Genomic DNA, 21,038 nt, shown 5'->3' with positions numbered 1-21,038 from the left:
GGAAACATCCAAGAAAATAGCTGTCAAAGCCATTGAAGAATCTGACATGTTACAGGAGGAGAGAGAGAGAGAAAGAGGAGAGAGGCAGGAAGACAGTGTAGAGGATGCAATTCCTAGTGTTTCCACTAGGGACAGTAGCTGGTTGAGAAGAGAAGCTCAAATGACAATGGAAGATACATAAACAAACCTACATTTTAACCGACTTGAAGACTCCAAGTGCTGCACGTGCTGAATTTTAAATCCTCATTGTTTTGTATCCAGTGCAGAACCATGCCACAAGTAACTTAAAGAAAGGGATTCTTAGTTAACTAGCAAATGTTCACGTTGGCTAGCATAGTAAATTTGAAATGTCTATGTCTATTATATACTGTATATGATGACTTAATCTGCCTCTGTGTTGGAGATAACTGCTGTATAACATGGCAGACTGAATAGTGTGTAAAATTTTAAAACTCCATGAGATTATTTGTAAGAAATAATTGCAATATTTATTTTTGGAATTTGATTTTCTGAGGGATGAAAAACCATACATATTGTAATAGCTCATGCTTATGAATACATTGTAATAACTCCTGTTTATGAGTATAAAGTAAACCTGATGCCTTTTAAAAAAAAAAAGCAAGTTCATGGGGCCTGGAGTTTGGCCTAGTGGTACAGTGCTTGCCTAGCATGCATGATGACCTGGGTTCAATTCCTCTGTACCACATGCATAGAAAAAGCCAGAAATGATGCTGTGGCTCAAGTGGCATAGTGCTAGCCTTGAGGAAAAAGCCCAAGGACAATGCTCAGGCCCTGAGTTCAAGCCCCAGGACTGGCAAAAAAAATTCATGTATTTGTTGATAAACAGAAAAGTTGATTAATTTTTGCTTACTTTGAAAGATCTTCATTTGATAGGGGAAAGTTAATGTTCATTTGCTTCCACAAAGGGTATCCATAGCTCATTGGTGTGTGCTAATTGTTATTTGGTTATCTGTAATTTGCTGCTACTGACTAGCTTTGGGATTCCCTAAACAATTAAAAAAAAATCACAACCTGTACCCAGAAGGATCTGACAACTGTACCTTAAATTAGGACATTCAGCTTAGATTTATCTTCTATCTAAAAGCTTTCACTGGGTTGACTATGGTAATGTCTTCAAAATTAATTAAAACACTCCATATGAAAACTAAGAATTTCATTAGTATTCTTTAAAATCATAACAAGTTAATCCTCTCAAAAGTCAGTGACACTTTTGGCTCAGAACATGGAATTTAATTATTTTTTCCATGATGTAGATCCCCTTATCCAATTATAAAATATGCAAAGGTCCATGTTAGATGATTGCATAACTACTTTATGACTTAATACATTAAATATCATATCAATTCTTAAGATTTTTAAAGAATCACTTATATGGAAAGAAAATGTTAGCTGTATTTATTACAACTGCTTGATGAAAGCCTAAGCATTGAATACTTCAAGTAAAAGATATTTTCTTAGACACACAGTTACCGTATTTTCCCAAATATTTCATTACCTACAAGTTGCACAGTCAGAAGCGCTGTATGTATTTGCATCAAATACCAAGATTAGTACAGTTATATACACCTGTAGTCTAAGCATGAGAGAAGTGGAAACATGAGAATCAATATTTTAGGAAAGCCTGAGCTACATTAGGAAACCATCTCTCAAGTAAAACCAAACCCTAAACAAACATACAAAGATAAAACTCCACTCCCGAAAGCATTATGCATGTCAATGGTTCACATATTTTAGTTGAAAATGTGTAGATCAAGTGGATTCATGCCTGTAATCTTACCTACCAAGAGGCTGACTCTGATGATCATTATTCAATGCCAGCTGGGACAGGAAAATCCATGAGACTCATATACAACTAACTATCAAACAGATGGAAGTGAAAGTGTGGCTCAAGTAGGAGAATGCTAGCCTTGAGCAAAAACATAACAAGGGCATCGCCAGGCCTGAGTTCAAGCCCCATAAGTGTCACCCACAGAAAGTGCATGTGCCATTAATTTCAGTTCCACCAAATATTATGTAATTTCTACCTGCAACTCAAATGACTGTTGTGAATAGAGAGAAAGAAATAATTTTAAGATAATTCAATCACCTATGTTGGTGTTAGACATGGACAATGTGGATTTTGTGGCCCTTATAAAATTGATCCCTTCTTGACCTACCTTTTGTCCTCTGAAATGCAGATTTTACTTCCATGATATTTTCCTGTGGGAATGGGCAAAGCCTTTATGAAGCAGGGTAGGAATTATTGCCTGGTGTCTCCATTTTAAATTAACCTAAGGTCAGATAACATTGCCTCACATCTTACACAAATGATTTTTAGGAAAAATAAATAAGTAGAATGTCAATTTTCATTTATAGGGAACATTTTTGGATACTAACTCTTTTGACTGCCCTCACATATCATGTGCTTAACACCCAAAATCTAATGAAGCAGTTCCAGAAGTTCTGAAGACTTCCTATAGCATGAAATACTTAAAATTACTATTTCTTCTAGTAGGAAGGAAAATGCAAATGTATGATTGGGATTGTTTCACCTGTGCTTACAAAGGAAGATAAATCATACACTCACTCCAGCTTTTTGTTCCTATCTCCTTAGAGAGAGTTAAGAGTCTCTCCTGTATGTTTTCCTGTGCTGGCTTTGGACCTCAATCATTAGATCTCATCCACCTGAATATCTAAGATTATAGGACCGAGCCACTGGTGCAAAACTTAGCTATTATTATAACTAGGTTATTTGTATTTATAATGAGCTAATTTTGTTGATAATCTCTGAATTAATGTAGTATGAGAGTGAAAAGAGGAGTTTTGCATGATAATTTATTAGAATTCTCTGGGAAGTCTAGATGAAGGTGAAGTGTGAAAACTGTGCTTTGCTCTCTATTTTGATATGAATGTGTCAAATATTTAGAATGAGAAGAAAAATTATTAGAATGCAAAGATTTACTTTTGAATAACTTTAAAATTATTTTCACACTTAAAGATAAGTAGAAATGATATGCAATGGTTTATCTAGAGAGCTAAAGAAATAAAAATGGTGAGATGGTACCATCAAATTCACTTATTTGTGCTAAATACACAAATGTATACTTTCATTGCTACCTTTGTTTTCAAATTATCCGATAAATCATTGCTCTGAGAAGCAAAGATATCTCATCTACTATAAATGCTTTAAATTCTTTTGTCTTATATTGCTCATTTCAACTTACAGCCTTCAATCCCCAGTGAGCAGTAGAATATTCTTTTCTTGATGAGGTTGTCATGCAGTTCTCTTCTCAATGGAGTTACTGCTGCTTTTTACTGTATTCTCTCTCACCTTTCCCTATATGTCTGCAGAAATAGCCATCTTTGGCATTTCACTACTCAATAATCACATCGTAGATTTTATGCATTGGGATTCTACCAGCTCCCATCTATCTGATCTATGTTTAACTCTGTAGCAAAGTCCTTCTCAAATGCTGCAGTCAAATATTCACCTCTGCATAATCCTCCCAGCAAAGAGCAACTTTCTCTTCATAGAGGTTTTTTGAATGTAGTATTTACCTCTGTTCACCCCAAGCACTTCTGTGGAGATAGTGTATACATTAGTTACATCTGTACCTCCAAGTACTACAAAACGCATGATATTCAGTAAATATGTGTAGAATGAAGGAATGAAGAGATTTGTTTCCTATTGAAGATCAAACAAACAAGGATATTGAGAAAATAAGAACTTTCTCAGATGCTGGCAAACACCCTTGTGATACTACCTTAAGCTATTTTCTCATGCTTTTTTTTTTCTAGATTCTTTTGAATTTATTGTTTGTCCACTGTATTTGAATTTCAATATCTGACATTTTCTGGAAGAATTTTAAGAAGGTGATTAACAACTATTATGAGGGAATATTGTAGGAACTGAACTATTTGGTGGTCAGCTTGACCAGATTAAAGGTAGGTCGCTCCCCTGCCCTGATATTTGTGAGTTACATTTCTGCCACTTTTAGCTCTCTCATAAATTTATAGTGACCTTCACATTTTACCACATGAAGTGTTATCTTCTTTCGTTCTGTAACTGTGAATCTCTCCTGAGGTATCTCTTTCATCACCTAGTTAGTGATTCATAGCAACTAGTGGGGCCCATCCTCAGGGATGGGCCTTAAAGAACTGGATTTTTCCTGGCAAATAACTAGGCTTTATCCCTTCTATCCACATATTTTTTAACCGAGGAAACAAAATTATGTGTGTGTGTGTGTGTGTGTGTGTGTGTGTGTGTGTGTGAGAGAGAGAGAGAGAGAGAGAGAGAGAGAGAGAGAGAGAGAGAGAGGGCAGAGAGAGAGACAGAGAGAGTGTCTCTGTGTGTGTGTGTTCCCTATTCAGTAACCAAAATCCACATGAAAGAGAGGATAGTATGTGAAAAATAAAGTAGCATGAAGACAGGAAAGACAGTGACAAGCACGGAGTCCCAGTTCACTGTCAAATGTAATCAGAAGGTCTGGAGTGAAGATGATCCAGTGCAAATATCTAGGTTACAGCTGGGAATGAAAGTTGGCAGGAGTAGATTTGACTTAAGATAAGCAGATCTCTGGGACTGGCTGGATGTGAAGGCAGTGAGATCCTAGGAACTCAGTTTGAATGTCAATTTCTGTTTTAAGTCCAGTCACACACTCAGTGATTTCTTTACAATGGAAGAGCAATCGCTTTTTCAATATTGACTGAGCAATTAATAAGATTACAAAGTTTGAAGAAATCGCCTAGGTTTCACTATTTGTTAACAGTGTCACTGTCCTGGCCCATTATAAAGAATTCTGCTGGTTTTGATCAGTAGGTAAATTTTTTTCTTTGTTGTGTTTGTGGAGTATATTATATAATACTCTAAGCAGTTTAACACATTTTTAATTATACGCACATACACACATATGGATTTGTCTCTATTTTTATTGTCTTTATGTTAGTTGTACAAATGGACTTCAGTTCAACACGTCAAACTATAATTCTTCTAGTCGATGTCAGTCCTTCCATCTCCATCCATCTTCTCAAGTTACTTGGACACTTTCACCTTTCACATGTGTATATTGAACATATTGATTGTGTTCTCCCACCATATTTTTTTGTGGGTCATGGGGTTTGAACTCTGGACCTGGGCACTATTCCTGAGCTCTTCAGCTCAAGGCTACTTCCCTACCCCTTGAGCCACAGCGCCACTTCTGGTTTTCTAGTAGGTAATTGGAGATAAGTGTGTCATGTTCTTTAGTGCCCAAGCTGGCTTTGAAATGCAATCATCAGATCTCAACCTACTGAGTAGCTAGAATTACAGGCATGAGCCACCATGCCTGCTTCTCCCACCATTTTTATGTAGAACTATTTTGTTGAAAGAAATTTGGTATTTTAGGCAATGTGACAAAGTAAGAATTTAGCCATAGGATTTGCGTTACACTTACATAAGCAAATCATCCAGTTTATACAGAGATTTGATATATACTGAGCAGGTCTAGAAAATTAATGTGCTGAAAGAGGATTCCGGGAAGTCTGGTTGATCCTAGTATCTATATGTGTATATGTTTGTTTGTTTGCATCTGTGAATGAGTGTTCATATATGTGTGTACAATACATGTGTAAGAAAACTAGCAAAGTAAAAATCTTTACAGACTGATGATACTAGGATCAAATGCTCAGAAAACTTGTGGAAAACATGGATTAGAAGAAGTTACATTATTAATGTTCTTTTCATTTAAATTTCATCCCAAACAAAGCAGCAGAGAGGAAATGAAACTGACAGTACCAGCTATCGAGGAAGGCAACTGGCCTCCAATACATTTACCTTCTTGCAGTATTTATAACCTTCCCTTATCTGTGACTGATACAAGTTCATGTACTTGAGCAGAGTGAAACATGCCAGTAGGCAAAATTATTGATGAAATTTAAGGACGTGTTTAACGACAACAGAATGAATCACATAGAAGACAGAAAATAATATAAATAATAGATATTCATCACAAATTTTTCCTTGGCTTGCTGACAGCAGGTCATAAAATAATTCTGGGATGAAGCAGAATTCAGGTATAGCTTGACGATTGTCAATTGCACACTTACCTTGTGGCCTAAAGGCACCAGTGTGTTGCCTTAGGCGATGCTACTGCTATCAAGAATTCTAAACCTGTAAATAATTTACTCAATATCCTTCCCAAATTGTATGCATAGATGATAATCCAAGGGAACTAGGGATCTCCAGATGCCCTATTACTAATATCTGGCATCCAATATTTCATTCAAAAAGTAATGACTTTGCTTCCTTGGACTCTCAGCAAGAAACTAAAACAAATGTGACTACACTTCATAATAAATGACAAATCTCTCCTTACTCCCTTTTGGTATTCATTGTGCTATCATTAATCTGTGCTGAACTCCTAATAATAAATCTTGATGTCCCCAAGAATGTGAAAATGCATTATTCCTCTGTTGTCCAGTCTTCTGAACACCACACTCTTTCTTTGAAAAAGAAAAAAAAGCAACTAGTAGATTCTAAGAAAAGGCATTTAGTTTATATTCAGCTATTCAACTTTTTTGCTTTTGATCGTCATGGTTATCTTGGGATCTCATTAAAAACTGTGAAGATTGCTTTGTCATTTGTCTATTGTCCCTCGTAGGAAAATAAAACTTTCATTTTGATTTTAAACCTGAAGTCTAGGAATGTTTGCTTTCTCAGTCTATATATTATGCATATGTACATTTGCCTGATTTCGGATCCAGTGCAGATGATGGGCATAAAAAGGGAGAAAGAAATTAGGTCCGTTTGGTCCACTTCCTGATGGAAACATTTTCCATCTGTTCTTAATAGACTGTAATCAGCCCTATTTATTTTTGATTTTTTCCTAACAGAAATTATAGAAGACAAAAAAGATGTGTTTAGGAATTGAGAAAAATAGTTTCCTCATCATAACTTCTCTGTGAGAGCAAAGTTATACTATGTCATAGATCATATCGTAAAGGAAGGTCAACCATTTAAGACAGAATTTTAAAGTCTGCAATCAAAACAGGAACAGTTGGCATTTATTGCATGACTTCCATGTTTTCCAAATGTATTTTCACTGAGTTAGTGATAATATATATCATTTTTAACAAGTTCAGTAAGCTTAGTAAATACAGCCTCAAATGAATGCATTTCCTCCTCTCCTGCACTCAAGTCTGGCTTCTTGGAGAACTGCCTTTAGTTTTTCAGCTGTTTAGCTGAAATTATTACCTGAATTATTATTTTTTAACCAAGTGACATGGGCTGGTACATGATACCACGTGTTTCACCATTCCAGGGTGATCTTTCATACAGAGTATGATGTGTCTAGTAGGCTTCTGCTCCCACTGTGAACAAATGAACAACATAACAGTGCCATCGTCCTTGGTGTTCTACCTACTTGTTCCAAATTGTAAGGCCAACTGCTGTTCTCAGTCTTCTTTACAACAGAATATTCTTTCTATTTCTATGTTTTTGTTGTTGTTTTGTTGCTGTCGCACATATTTCACTTTTCCTCTTTTTTGGTTCTTTATTCCAAACCTTCTCTCTCTTCCTTTGTTCCCCTTGTCAAATCTGTCTCAGAAAGCATCATTGATCCATTATGCATTGTACAAGTTATTGTTACATAATTTATGTAAGATATTGTTACATTTCCACATGTGTACATAAAGTATTTTGAGCATATTTGTCTTCTTACTCTCTCTTCTCCCCTCCCACTAATACCTACTAATCAGGCAGGACGGACACATTTCAAATTTCTAGCATTCATTTTTGTTAAATGCCTGTTCATTGTTGAGGATTCATTAATTGTTCAAATGGGCTTCTTGATAGTAACACATATGTGCATGTATATGTGATTCAATCTATTAATAAGCTTCAAAATGTCTATGTGCATTTTAAATTCTTTTATTGTACCTTATTCCATACTTTTGTCTTTCCAGTTCTCTTCACTTGATTTTTTTTTGCCAGTCCTGAGGCTCGAACTCAGGGCCTGGACACTGTCCTTGGACACTTTTTGCTCAAGGCTAGCACCGTGCCACTCGAGCCACAGCATAACTTCTGCCTTTTTCTGGATATGTGCTACCCAGGGCTTAGAGTACTCCACCACTAGGCCACACTCTCAGCTAACTTGATTTTTTTTAATCCTATTTATACAAACTTGGGCCAATTAAATCTTTCAAACTCTTTATTGATATTTCGACTTTGGCTATCCTGTCCAATTTATTAATGTGTTCTTTTTGTTATTAGGACTTCACTTAGAAATGGCTCCTTTCCCTTCACCTGCCCTGAGTCTCTTCACTACCTTCCTCACCCCTCCTCTATTTTTATGAATAATTTATTTGACCTTTCAATAGTATTTTTATTGTATTACATTATATCTGTTTATGCCAAATTTTTGAAAAATATGTTTTCACTTTCTTATGTAATAAAGTTCTTTCAAGTCTCCTTTGTACTTGGAAGGAATTCTAATTTAGGAACAAGATCTTAGAAACTTTATGGATTATGTCAGGGGAATTATTTTTTTTTATAAAACATTGCCATAAAAAGAAAATAAGAAAATTCATTGTGGGATTCTTACATGTCTTATTTACTTCACTCTGGTCATTTTGCTACAGATTAATTCACTCTTCTGCTAGAGGGTCTGGCTGCTAGACTAATAAGAGTTTCATTGTAATAGAAGTCTGCAAACTCATTTTCTTGCACTTTTCAGAGTAAGATACCAAACTACCAGCTCTATGTTTTCACTCTGTTTAATGTCTTTAAGGACTGAACCTCTTCAGCTTTTTCCAGAGGAAGTAGTTGCCTGGCTGTTTCCCTGTTCTATTTTCTTTGCTTTAAAATTCTATTATCATTATCATTTAGGAGGGAAAATTCTTACATGTAAAACCTGCCATATTTAATAGAAAATATATAATTTTACTTATCAAGGAATCACTGCATTGAAAATATCTAATTTTGTATTTGTAAATTTTATTTCTATAAGTTGCTTCTGAATCCTTTGATTGAATGAAGCTCTAGATTCTTTCATAAAGAACACTAAGAAGAAGTAGCTTAGAGGTGTGGCTTGTTTGCCGACAGGGAGTGTTCTTGCTTTATCCTGGGAAGGTGCACAGGTGTCAGGACAGTCTTTTATTTTAAAACCCTTTTGGTCCTGATTAGATATTTAAATTAAGTGTTACATTACATGAAAGAATCCAATATGAAAATAAATGAATCTATCACTAAATGTAGGCTAAGGCAACCCATGATGGTTTAAATTGGAAAAATAAATCATTTTGAAGTTTGGTTAGTAGACAATTTTACATACACACTATCTAAGGTATTCATGGGGTCCTCTCTTGGCCTTGGATTTATAGTGTGTTTTGAAAACAATCTTGACAGTGGTTACGTGACCCTCAAGATCAGTGACAAAAATCATGCTTTTAAGCAATCTATAGTTGTATAGTTCGAATTTTGGACACCAGGAAATGTCCTAAATGATTTCTGACAAATGCCAACCAGTTGGTATTTTTCAAAGAATATACACTGTCCCTTAATTTCATGTATGTATGCCATTCTTCTCTAAATTTTATTTCTTTACTGAAGAACAAATGTAGCAATAGTGTGAAAGAAAATCTGTTTCCCTGACATTTGCATTTGAGCTATGGTGAATTTATTGCCTCTAAGAATACAAAAGTAGTAGACTCTAAATCTGAGAAGTTGGGGAAGGGTCTACAGGAAAAAATAGCTGGTTCTCTGAATCATCTGGAAGAATTATCAGATGTTTGTAAATAAACATCTAGGAGGCCAATTTGAATATGAATTTTTAAATGAAAATCACGTTATCTACTTTTTAGTATGAATATATCTTCTGGAATACTTTGGACTTGCTGAAACTAATAACTTATTACTCGTCTGGGATACAAAGGTGATTAGAGCACAGCAACTTATCTGCCAGTTCTGCTCCTGTTTAGTGTGCAGCTTCTGACCATTTACCCACACCTAAGTAACATGTGTAAGACTCTTTGAACCATATTTCATGTTATTTTATTTAATTCCTTTACTCCCAACCAAGCAGTTCAGATTTATTGTGATCCCTTTATGAATAAAGACACGGATCCTTAGAGAACTGAATTAATTTGCCCATCATTGCAAAGTGAAATAGATCTATCTATCTGTAAAAAGCCCTTAAGTGTTAAATTATACTTCATCTTCATTAGTAGCATTAGATGATGTATGGTATGCACACACTTAAATTTTTTGGAGGGAGGCGCTAAACTGATCTCAAGGATATCAAGATTTAAAAAGATAATGGGAGAACATTGAGTGAAGAAAAGTTTACCTATATTTAATCTAGGAGGGATTTTTAAAGACATTCCATATGTGTTTTCTGATATGGGAGAGAGACTATTTTGCATTTGCTGAGAAATTTATGCTCATGTTGCCATTTTATTACTATTTAAACAGAGATATTAGTTAAGTTGTGACCTTAACTAATTCTAATTGCACTTTTAGTTTTAATAAAAATATGAGTGATGAACGTGACCTTGGACGCAAGTTTGCTAAAAGAGAAATTGATGCATAATCTAAGTAATCCAAAGGATGAACTTTGATAGTGATCAGAATAAAATAAGAATTTTTATTTGGCTTTAAGTATGTGATCTTGGATTACCAATGAAATAAAATGTGTGAATGGGAGTGTTTTATGTGAAAATTTAAAAGTTCATTTTTTAAAAAACTTCATTGTATTAAATTAAGACTTTTTTCAATTGAATTAAGAGTTGTTAATTGAAGGTCTTAAATTTCATTTTTTTTTTTTTGCCAGTCCTGGGCTTGAGCTCAGGGCCTGAGCACTGTCCTTGGACTTTCTCAAGGCTAGAACTGTACGACTTGAGCCTCAGCACCACTTCCGGCTTTTCCTATATATGTGGTACCAAGGAATCGAACCCGGGTCTTTGTGCATGCTAGGCAAGCACTTTAACCACTAGGCCAAATTCCCGGCCCTTAAATTCCATTTTTATTGGATTAGTTTTCACATCTACTTGAATATAATCTTCTTTGGAACGGGACACTTCTCACTACTATGACAGAAGGATCACAGTGATCCTCCATAAATGAATGCATGTATAAGTGTAATCAGATAAAGACTGTTATTTGCAATGAATATTACCCAGGGGGTTATAATTTTGAGTAGATTAATGACTGAAAACTAGGGAAGTAATGAAATTTTCTGGAAGGCAATTTTTAATTTTTTTTTCTGCATTTTTATTCTAGGGTTTAACATAAGGACAATGTGCTACTGCTAAGCTACACTCTCAGCCACTTTATAATTTTACCCAAGAGTTTGTACCTAAAAGAAGGCCAAGCACCTGTAATCCTTGCTACGCCGTATGCAGAGATCTGACTATCATGGTTCAAAGATAGCCCAGACAGGAAAGCCTGAGACATTTCTTTTCTAGTTAAATACAAAAAAATGTCGTCCATGGAGTTGTGCCTCAAGTGTCCAACCACTAGCCTCAAGCACAAAAACTCTAGCTTGTGGAGTGGTTTGTATTTGTAACACTGAATGTGTTATTTTTGTCCATTGTCCCTGGAGGAAAACGTGATTTAATCTGGCCTCAGCCAGATTGGCTCACCTTACTGTCTGAAACATTGTCATTGCAACTCCCGTTTTCCCCCATTTTCAGCCTTGATATCTCTCAGTAGCTTGTAGAAGTACTAAGTTTATGAAATCACAATACCAGAAATAGAGATAAGGAGAACACAGTTTCCCAGTTTTGAGTTACATAATTGGGTCTACTGTAAATCTTGTGTCCTCCCACATGTGCTGCAGCTTCCAGGGACAAAATTTCCATCTGCTAAACACAAATTAAAAGCGTTTCATTGGTTGGATAGATTGAACGTCACTAAATGAAACAGAATGACAGAGGAGGAATTGTTCTCAAAAGAGAGGGGTTAGATGCTTTATAGGAAAATTGACAAACAATCACTAAGTTTAATTTGCCTTGACCTTGCTTTTCAACTAAGGGTATTGGGAGAACAGTCATACTTGACGATTTTGACAAATGCTCCTGGATATTTTCTTTGAGTGGATAGGAAGAAAGAAATGTAGTGACTTCTATGTGTATTGCAGAAGTTACTTGACTTCTGTAGGAATAAAAGTAACACCACTGACATCAGCTCAAATGAAACTAGTTCTCGATAATTAACTGAAAAGTTTCTGAACAATGTCAGCTCAACAAAATTACAGTGAAAGATGACACACAGAAGAATTAACGTAGGTGTTACTTTTAGATTCTTGCTTGCCTTAGTTACAAGAAAAGAATTTAATTAACTTCAGTTTGGGTAGGAAGTGGAATAGAACATCTGTTTTCTTAATCTAAAGGGAGGTAAAATCAAGGTTTTACCCATTAAAATAGAAAGCTTTGGAATCCCAACTGAACGTTACATCAGATGAGCAAGTATATACTCTCCTAAAACTACTGAGGTGACTAGCTCAAATTGTTTTGTACTAGTTCAATGACAAGAGTATTTTATTTTTATCTCATGGAACTCTAAATGTGTTCAGCATTGTTATCATGTCATTTTAAATTATGTTGTAGCTTTTTTTTTTGTCAGTCCTGGGCTTGAGCTCAGGGCCTGAGCACTGTCCTTGGACTTTCTAAAGGCTAGAGCTCTACCACTTGAGCCTGAGCACCACTTCTGGCTTTTTTTTCCCCCATGCATGTGGTACTGAGGAATCGAACCCGGGTCTTTGTGCATGCTAGGCAAGCACTCTATCACTTGGCCAAAATCCCAGCCCCTATGTTGTAGCTTTTTAAGGGGAAAAAAATAAAGGTCTAGAGAAAGTAAATTTAGTAAATTTAAGTGACCAAGTATCTTTATTCACCAAGACAAATTTTTAATTGGTTTCTATGAAATGACAGTGTGATTGAGATTCAAGGAAATGAATACCATTTACAGCTCACATCTTACAAACAGAAGCCAAATGAGCAAGACTCATATATTACATTTGATGCTCTGATGTACTGTATATATAGATTTTTTTCTAGGTCTGTTTTTAATTCACAGAACTCTTTAACATGACAAATTTAAGTTCTGAGAGTTTAGCAGGCTAACTGAAAATTCTTACACAGGATATAAAACATTCCCCTGAAATCTTGTTCAGTGAAAGTCACTGTTTTAGGTTCTTGGAATGAATTACAGCCTGGTAAGATCCTGCTACAAAAGCAACAAAACCATTAGCATAGACAGTAGAGGATGCTAGGCTGGAAAGCTTTTATATGCCAATTTAATGTTTGTGATTATGCTGCACAGATTCAGTCTTACATAAACCCATTACTATGGTAACAAGAAAATGTTGAAAGCCTATAGCATACAACCGAGACTTTTGAAAAATTTGACTCGTCTAAGAAATACATTATCTTCTTTTTAATGCACAAATTTGAGAAATTGAAAATTGCTGAATAACACATGAAGGAGAAGATCTGACATCTTATAGTTCAGTCTGCTGAATGCCTTATTTGATAGCTTATTAAATGCAGCTGGTTTACTTAAAAGTAAGACTAGAGGGAGGAAAAAAGAGTGTAGTCTGTAAAATTCTTTATTCCAAATGAGCCTTCAGTACTTCAGTGATAGACAGGAAAAGTATCCTATCTTCCTGCTGCAATTTACCTTTAGGATCTCTTACAGTTTTTTGAATGGGATTTTGTGAGATGCAGCACGGAGATTTCAGGAATAAATAAACACACAGAAAATAAGCCATGGAAACTTTTAATAATCTGATAGGCTTGTAAAAGCTCTCTTCAGAAATTAACTTTGGGGAGTTTGGCATTTATTTTCTCATAACAAGGGTGAATCGATTATTGAATGGTTGAAAGCACACAATGCATATTGATCTGTCCATGCTGGGCTGCTTACTCCCAGCAGACACCCTGCTGCCTGAAACATATTTTTAAGTAGGATTACTACTCATTAAATTACAATGACCTGGAGCAATGGTCAAGAAAAATAAAATTGCCTTGGTTCATCATGGTTTGATGCGTTATCACGAACTCTCAGTTGCTTGCTTTCTCTAGTAGAAACCGATCTGAAGAAAGTATTGAACGCATGCTCAATGTCTAAAAATTACTGAAGTAAAACTTCAAATTTTTATACCCATGATTGAAAGTGAAACAAGGCCAAAATTTCAAATCATAGTGAAAACTTCTAAAGAATTATTTGTTCTTTGTATATATATATATATATAATCATATGTAATGTATACTTAAATAATATAATTTGATTATATATGTAATATGATATGATTATATATTACATACAATATAATTTCATTGTATATTATGTGTAATATAATTTGAGTATAGAAAATTAATATATATTATATACTATATGTAGTCAAATATATATAATGTAGTATACATTTTATTATATATATAATAAAAAAGTATTTCATGTATCTCCCTATGAATACAGTTCCAAGGGATTAGAATTTAACCTTATCATTTGGAATGTGTACTGTTCAGAAAACTGTACTCTTGCTAAGAAAAATAGTGTATATCTTGTATTTATGTGGTATAAGGCAATCTTGCTAAAATCAATGAGAAAAAACATCAAATGGCTATCTTGATTTTTAAAATCCAACAAGGTTGTTTTCTTCTTGCTTACTTTTTGTCTTTTGATTAAAGGAAGACAAAATGTAGAGGCAATTACCATAATAATTCCCCAGAGTTTTAACAGGACTTAAAAGTAGACAAATACAGGAAAAGATGTAAGACAAGTAATGTAGGCATATTAAAATTTTCCCAAAATTGTATATTTTTATCCAGTCACATTTTGACCATTGGAGAGACATACAAGGATCATTACCCTCTTCCTGTCTAAAAATAATTATTCCATCTTTAGGAAAAGTTTTACTGCTGTTTCTCCCATTATCAAAACATCATGAGGTACAAGTGCAAAGTAATTTTTAACTGAGAAATAGACTAAATAAGGGCCAGAGTTTTTAAAATGAAGCCCCTCAGTACAGTCTCATTTCTAATAACACCAAAAACATTAATTGACCATTAAATTGTCTCTAATCTAAATGATGATTCTTACAGACGACATCAAATGACAGGTCAAATGGAAAGACATGGAAACAATTATAAGTGAAGTAAGGCCCAGAGAGACACAGGGTGCCTGTTCTGCCTTATACATGACAGCTAGATTTAGCTTATAAATTTCTAAGTAAATACATTGAGTGACACAAGTATATATGGATGTATTAACTGAAATAGATTCAAGGGAGTAGTCAAATAATATAATATCTTAGGAAGGTGAAGGCAAAATTCAACCAAAAACAACACCAGAAAGCTGGTGTTTGAAAGGGGTTGGTTGGGGTCAAGGGAAAATGGTAAACAATGAAGAGAAAAGGAGAGTATGAAGTCAAGAATTTAATATATAACCTACAAATTAAGAACGTTAAGAGAAGGGGTTGGTGAGGGATGGGTGATAATGTTGAAAAGGTACATTAATCAAGATGCATTCTATTCACAAACTGCTTTGTTACAAGGCAACCTCTTTGTACAACCAGTTAAACATAATAATAAAAAGTACTGACAGATCAATCCAGTTTCTTGAAATTTATAAAATGTGAACATTGTACCTTAAACAGCTCCACATTAATACCTGTTGGCTGCCTCTGAAATTTTAAGTTGATGGATATTGTCTGTCGTATTGAACAAAAAAAGAATAAACTTGAAAGATGAAATTTGTTTTCCAAAGATAAGAATGTAATCTCCCAGGGTAATGGTAAGACTACATTTGTGAGTAAATCTCTTTAATAGCTTCTTATTGTTAATGCTAAACTCAAGTATTCTCTGTCAATGCTCAACTTAAACATAAAATATCCATGTACCCCGATCTTGTTAACACAATTCTCTTCATAATATATGTGAGTTCTATGCCATCGATTGCCTGAGGAAATAACATGGACACATGAAAATAACATGAAACATAAGCATCAAAAAAGTGTCATTGCTAAATCAAAGTGAAGTTGTAGGCTAGAGATGTGACAATGTCAGCAGTTCAGGAATAACAGGAAAAAACACAGAACATTTAGACTCACCTTAATCATTTGAATTTAAAGGGATGATTTCATCTCAAAGGTTGCATAGGGGAGCTGGTGGCTTATACCTCAAGAATCTGAGATCTGAGAATTTTAGTGCAAAGCCAGCCCAGACAAGAAAGTCTCTTATTAAACCACCAACAAGCCATAAGTGCAGCTATGGCTAAAGTGGTAGAGTGCTAGCCTTGAATGAAAAAGCTAAGGGACAGAACCAATGCTCTGAGTTCAAGCCCCATTACTGGTTCCTCATACACCCACCCTCAAAATGTTACGAAGTGGAGACCTCTGTGAATTTTATTTTTGCCAGTCCTGGGGTTTGAACCCAGGGCCTGAGCTATATCCTTGGGCTTTCTCAAGGCTAGATTTCCACCACTTGAGTCATTGCACCATTTCCAGCTTTTTTCTATGTATGTGGTACTGAGGAATCTAACCCAGGTCTTTCTGCATGCTAGGTAAGCATGCTGCCACTAGGTCAAATGCCTGGCCCACCTGTGTGAATTTTTTTTCTCTTTTCTTTTTTTTCATATATTTTTTATTGTAATTAATAGAAGGGTTACATTATATTCACCAGATAGATGGTGCATTAATTCCCCTACATTGATACCCTTTCTCATGTCTTGGTCCCCATTTCCCTCCCCGCCACCCCTACCCCTCATCTTGTTTCCCCTCTTCCCTATCCAATTTCAAATAACCAAATACAAATTTAAATCCAGCACCCAAACAGAAAATGAGGGAAACTAAGCTGTTTAAAATATAAAGATGTGAAAATATGAGATTTCATTTGGGGATACAATTAAGTGTGACTTTCCAGAAAATACCTGTACTTGAAGACTCGTCTGTGCTACCCTAGTTTCCTTCTAGAAATTATGCTGCTTCTCTACTTCTTATCATTGACTGCCTGACTTTTCATTCAAACCTCACCCACCCAGAGGCATTTTATTCTTTCTGAGACATCTTTCCTGCCATGATCTACACTGGGAAATGTATTTTAAGTATTTTAGAAGAATTGATACCGGCATATTACATTTCTAAACTTTGGCTTTCTCATTCTCCAATAAAATTTTAATTATTGAGGGAGAGGACCACAGAAGTGAATCATTTTGTACTTTACTTCCCCTTGATCCTCATTCTGCCACTTAATTTTCATGTGTTTTCTCTTATTTGACCACTGGCCCAGAACTAGAACTGAGTATATATTCTATTTAAAATATTTGATACTGCTTGAGGAACATATGCGGTACTTGTAACAGTAGAAGTTAGTCTCACTTGGCTGTTCACAAATTTTCTGTGAACTAACCAATTCTTTGACATTTGGTTAGGATTTTCTTTTCCTTTTTCAGTGATTTCTTTAAAATGATATATTTTAGTGTGGTTATGAGAACTGATTTTGACATTTATCACCTGTTGGACATGCACAATGGACTCAGCCATGTCCTGTATTTTTCATCTTGATTATATTTATTTGACAATGTCATGGCCCCAATAATATGCTTGGTTCATGAAAACTTGAACAGGAGATTTCCAATGTCAATGTGGGTGATTTATGTGTCTCTACTTTGATGTGTTTTGGAAAGTTAACGAAAAACATTAAGTCATGTAGTCAGAGTTTTCTGTCATTTACTAATCAAAACGATTGTTTTGCAAAACATGATTTTCTTTTCCATCTTTTGCTTGCTACTTTCTTTATTTTATTTATTTCAATCTTCCTTCCTTTTAAAAGCTAAAGCAAATAGGATCTAGGATAAGATACAATTTAAAAACTTTAACATGGTTCATATAGTTAGTATATGTATACAATTGTAATTGAATTGTTTGATATTTCAAATCAACAACAAATATTTACATCATCATTTTGATCTTTCATTTACTTTGACAAACATAAAACAGTACTAATATATTATTTTGATTAAAAAGAGAAAAATGTGCCTAATAGCACTGTCTCACATTTTATAAACCTGGCTACTTAGGAAGCTGGGATAAGTGGACTGAGTTTTGCATTCATATTGAACAGTAAAGTCTATGAGATGTTATCTCCAAATAACCAGAAAAATGCAGATTGAAAGCACGGATCAAGTGGTTGAGTACCAGCTGTGATCAAAAGGGCTGAAAGAGTTGTGAGGGCTCTGACTTTAAGCCACAGTATTGGTGCATGCACATGCATACGTATGTGCATGCATGCACACACACACACACACACACACACACACAGCACAAATGTTCCTTCATTTACAATAGGCTTACTCCTATAATTTCATATTTTAAAAATATTGCTATTTTGAAAATATATCCAATCCAGTTATGCTATCAAGATGATAGCTATTTACCCTTAAGATAGAATGACCTAAAGCTGGTACTTGTTTTGCCCAACACAGAAAACTTCCATGCTGTATCTCTAGGATTATGTATTTCAATGGATTAAATTTGAAAATTTAAAAACACAGTTTGGACTGAAACACTATAACACCCATGCCATTACAAATGTGAAAATATAAATTAAGCCTTTAAACAATATTGGAGATTGTATTTCATCTAATAACTCAGGATTGTGAATTTGAAACTGCAGTCATGTATTGCGTACTGTTGTCAGTGATTAACTGATTATGTGATGGTGGTTTCAAAATGCTGCTGGAAAAGTCTTCTTGCCTGGTAATCTTGTCATTATAGTGGCATCAGATTGCAACAGTTTACTTACAAGTAGGAGATATCGGTGGAAGCTAAGCTAAGACATTGCCAATTGCATAAAAAATGCAGCACGTACAATTATGTGCAGTATTTAATAATGATAAATTATTGTTATTAGTTTTATACTTGTTTATATACTATTTCTTTTTGTTATTATTTTGGAGTATACTTTTACTTGTACAAAGTTTTACACAAAATAGAATTCCATGTTATCTTAACAGCATTAGTTTCACATACCTGGCCTTTACTTCTTCTCCTGATTATATCAACAAGCTACAAGGAATAATTGACCTTTAATATCTAGATATAACTCTAGGATGTTTCCAAAATGATGGAATTACCTAACAGTGCTTTTCCCAGAATGTATTTGAATGGATTCCTGACTATATCTATGATTCTGTTTAGATATATCTTACTCACATCTTTAATTTTATTTTAATTCCACTGGGTCAGTTTGACACCCTACTTATATTTTCCACAAATATTTTACAATAGTGTATAATATTAGCCATAACTTTCCCAAACTAAAACTAATTTTCTTACACATATTTCTTTTCAATATGTGTTATTCTTGAGGTACAGTCTTACTTTATGACCTGACTTAACTGAGGTGTGAGTCCAGCTACAGGGGTGTCACTGAGCCCATCATCTCAGAAAAACAGAGACGGATATGTGAGAGGATCAGAGTTCAGGCCAGTTAGAGCATAAGTTAAGACCCTAATTTTTTCTTACACTTTTTTTTTCTGTGTTGCTAGTGATGACAGGCCTGTGCTGCCATGCCACGCCATTGGTTAAGATGAAATCTCATGAACTTGTATCTCTAAACTGACCTCAAGTGTTAATCCCATGATCTCTTCTGCCCCAGGTAGCTGAGATTGTTATTTTATTTTGGTCGTAGATCTAAAAATGTTATTTTTTTAGTATCTTTTATCCTTTTATTATTTTACCATTTTTAGAGGGGGGTATGATTTAATTTTTCTTGTGAGACACAACTATGTTTCTAGAATCAGGATGTATGATTATTTCTACAATGATCTCTTTACATATTATTTTATCAAAGATAAGATTTAAAAATCTTCACTATTTCTCTAATTGTAGCATTTCTTGCTCTGTTTTGTAAATTATTTTCTGCACTTTTTCAATTTTTTCATCTGAACATTACAGAATGAGAAGGTCTTGTGCACTAGGAAATCACAGATTACATCAGCATGGCTTTAGTGATTAAAAAAAATACTGTAGCTGTTCACCAGTGATTTCCCCCTGTCAGACTAAACTACTCAGGAGGCTGAGATGTGATGATATAGGTTAAAAACTAACTTTGACAAAAAAAATTCATTAAACGCTTATCTCCACTTAAGCACCAAAAAGCCAGAAGTAAAGGTGTAGCTCATGTTGCAAAGTGCTAATCTTGAGCAAAAACTTAGCAACAGCATACAAGTCCTGAGTTCATTCCCCCAGGAACTGTACACACACACACACACACACACACACACACACACACACCCCACCTTGGTGAAAATACTTCTTTATACATTCCCATTATTCACACAAACTTCTGTTTATTATTGATCCCAATTCCTAGTTTTCCTCCTTGGATGACTTTTTTCCTGAGTAAGAATATTTGTTTTCAAAATTCTGAAGAGCTGTATTTAAAGTTTTTCTAAAATGTTAGCTGTACTCTCAGATCCATCTTCTCTTTTGTTGGAAAAGTTTGCTTATTTGCCTATATTTTAAAAAATATTGTAATACAAATGGGACATCTTTCCCTCAGAGTAGGGTGTGTGTGTATGTGGTACATACATATATAATTAATTATGAAATCTCAACTTATAATATTTTGAGTTCTGTTTCCTACACCAGCAGGATCTCATAGAAGAATGGGAAATAATGTGAACGAAACATAGCCATGATTTATTAATACATAAAGATGGCAAATAAAGATAATTTTACTTTAAGCGTATTTATCATTCGAATTATTCTTTACTGTAACTTTTATTTGTCTTGCTAGTGGCATTTTGAAATTTTTTATAGTTTGTTCCTTTTGGTACAAATTTAAGAAAAGTGCTTTCTAGGAAGTAAAACAATTCTAGATAATTTCAGTCTGTAACAGTACTCATGGCTATTGGGTCAGGAATTATTTGCATTTCTTAACTCCTTGTTGTAACTAGGTAATTTCTAATTAATAGAAATTCTGCTTTATAATAGTGAAGAGGTAATTCAGAATCTAAAATTAAATCTCATTTTCTTTAAGGTTCCTAAACTTTTTGA

At 34.6% G+C, this 21,038-nt stretch overlaps 1 long non-coding RNA gene across 2 annotated transcripts in view; it reads left to right on the top strand.

Annotated features, from left to right (window-relative positions):
- Positions 1-21,038, top strand: part of LOC150064143 (uncharacterized) — a 43,360-nt gene that overhangs the window by 230 nt on the left and 22,092 nt on the right. For both annotated transcript variants that reach the window (XR_016535118.1, XR_016535117.1), the window contains exon 2: positions 3,799-3,945. This is a non-coding gene — a long non-coding RNA (uncharacterized LOC150064143). The remainder of the gene's footprint in view (positions 1-3,798; positions 3,946-21,038) is intronic.

The sequence above is a fragment of the Megascapheus bottae genome, chromosome 4, assembly GCF_031878675.1.
Source record: "Megascapheus bottae isolate mThoBot1 chromosome 4, mThoBot2.hap1, whole genome shotgun sequence".
In the NCBI taxonomy this organism is placed as follows: domain Eukaryota; kingdom Metazoa; phylum Chordata; class Mammalia; order Rodentia; family Geomyidae; genus Megascapheus; species Megascapheus bottae.
The sequence above is the reverse complement of the archived record's forward strand: the minus strand, read 5'-3'. Positions and strand labels throughout refer to the sequence as shown.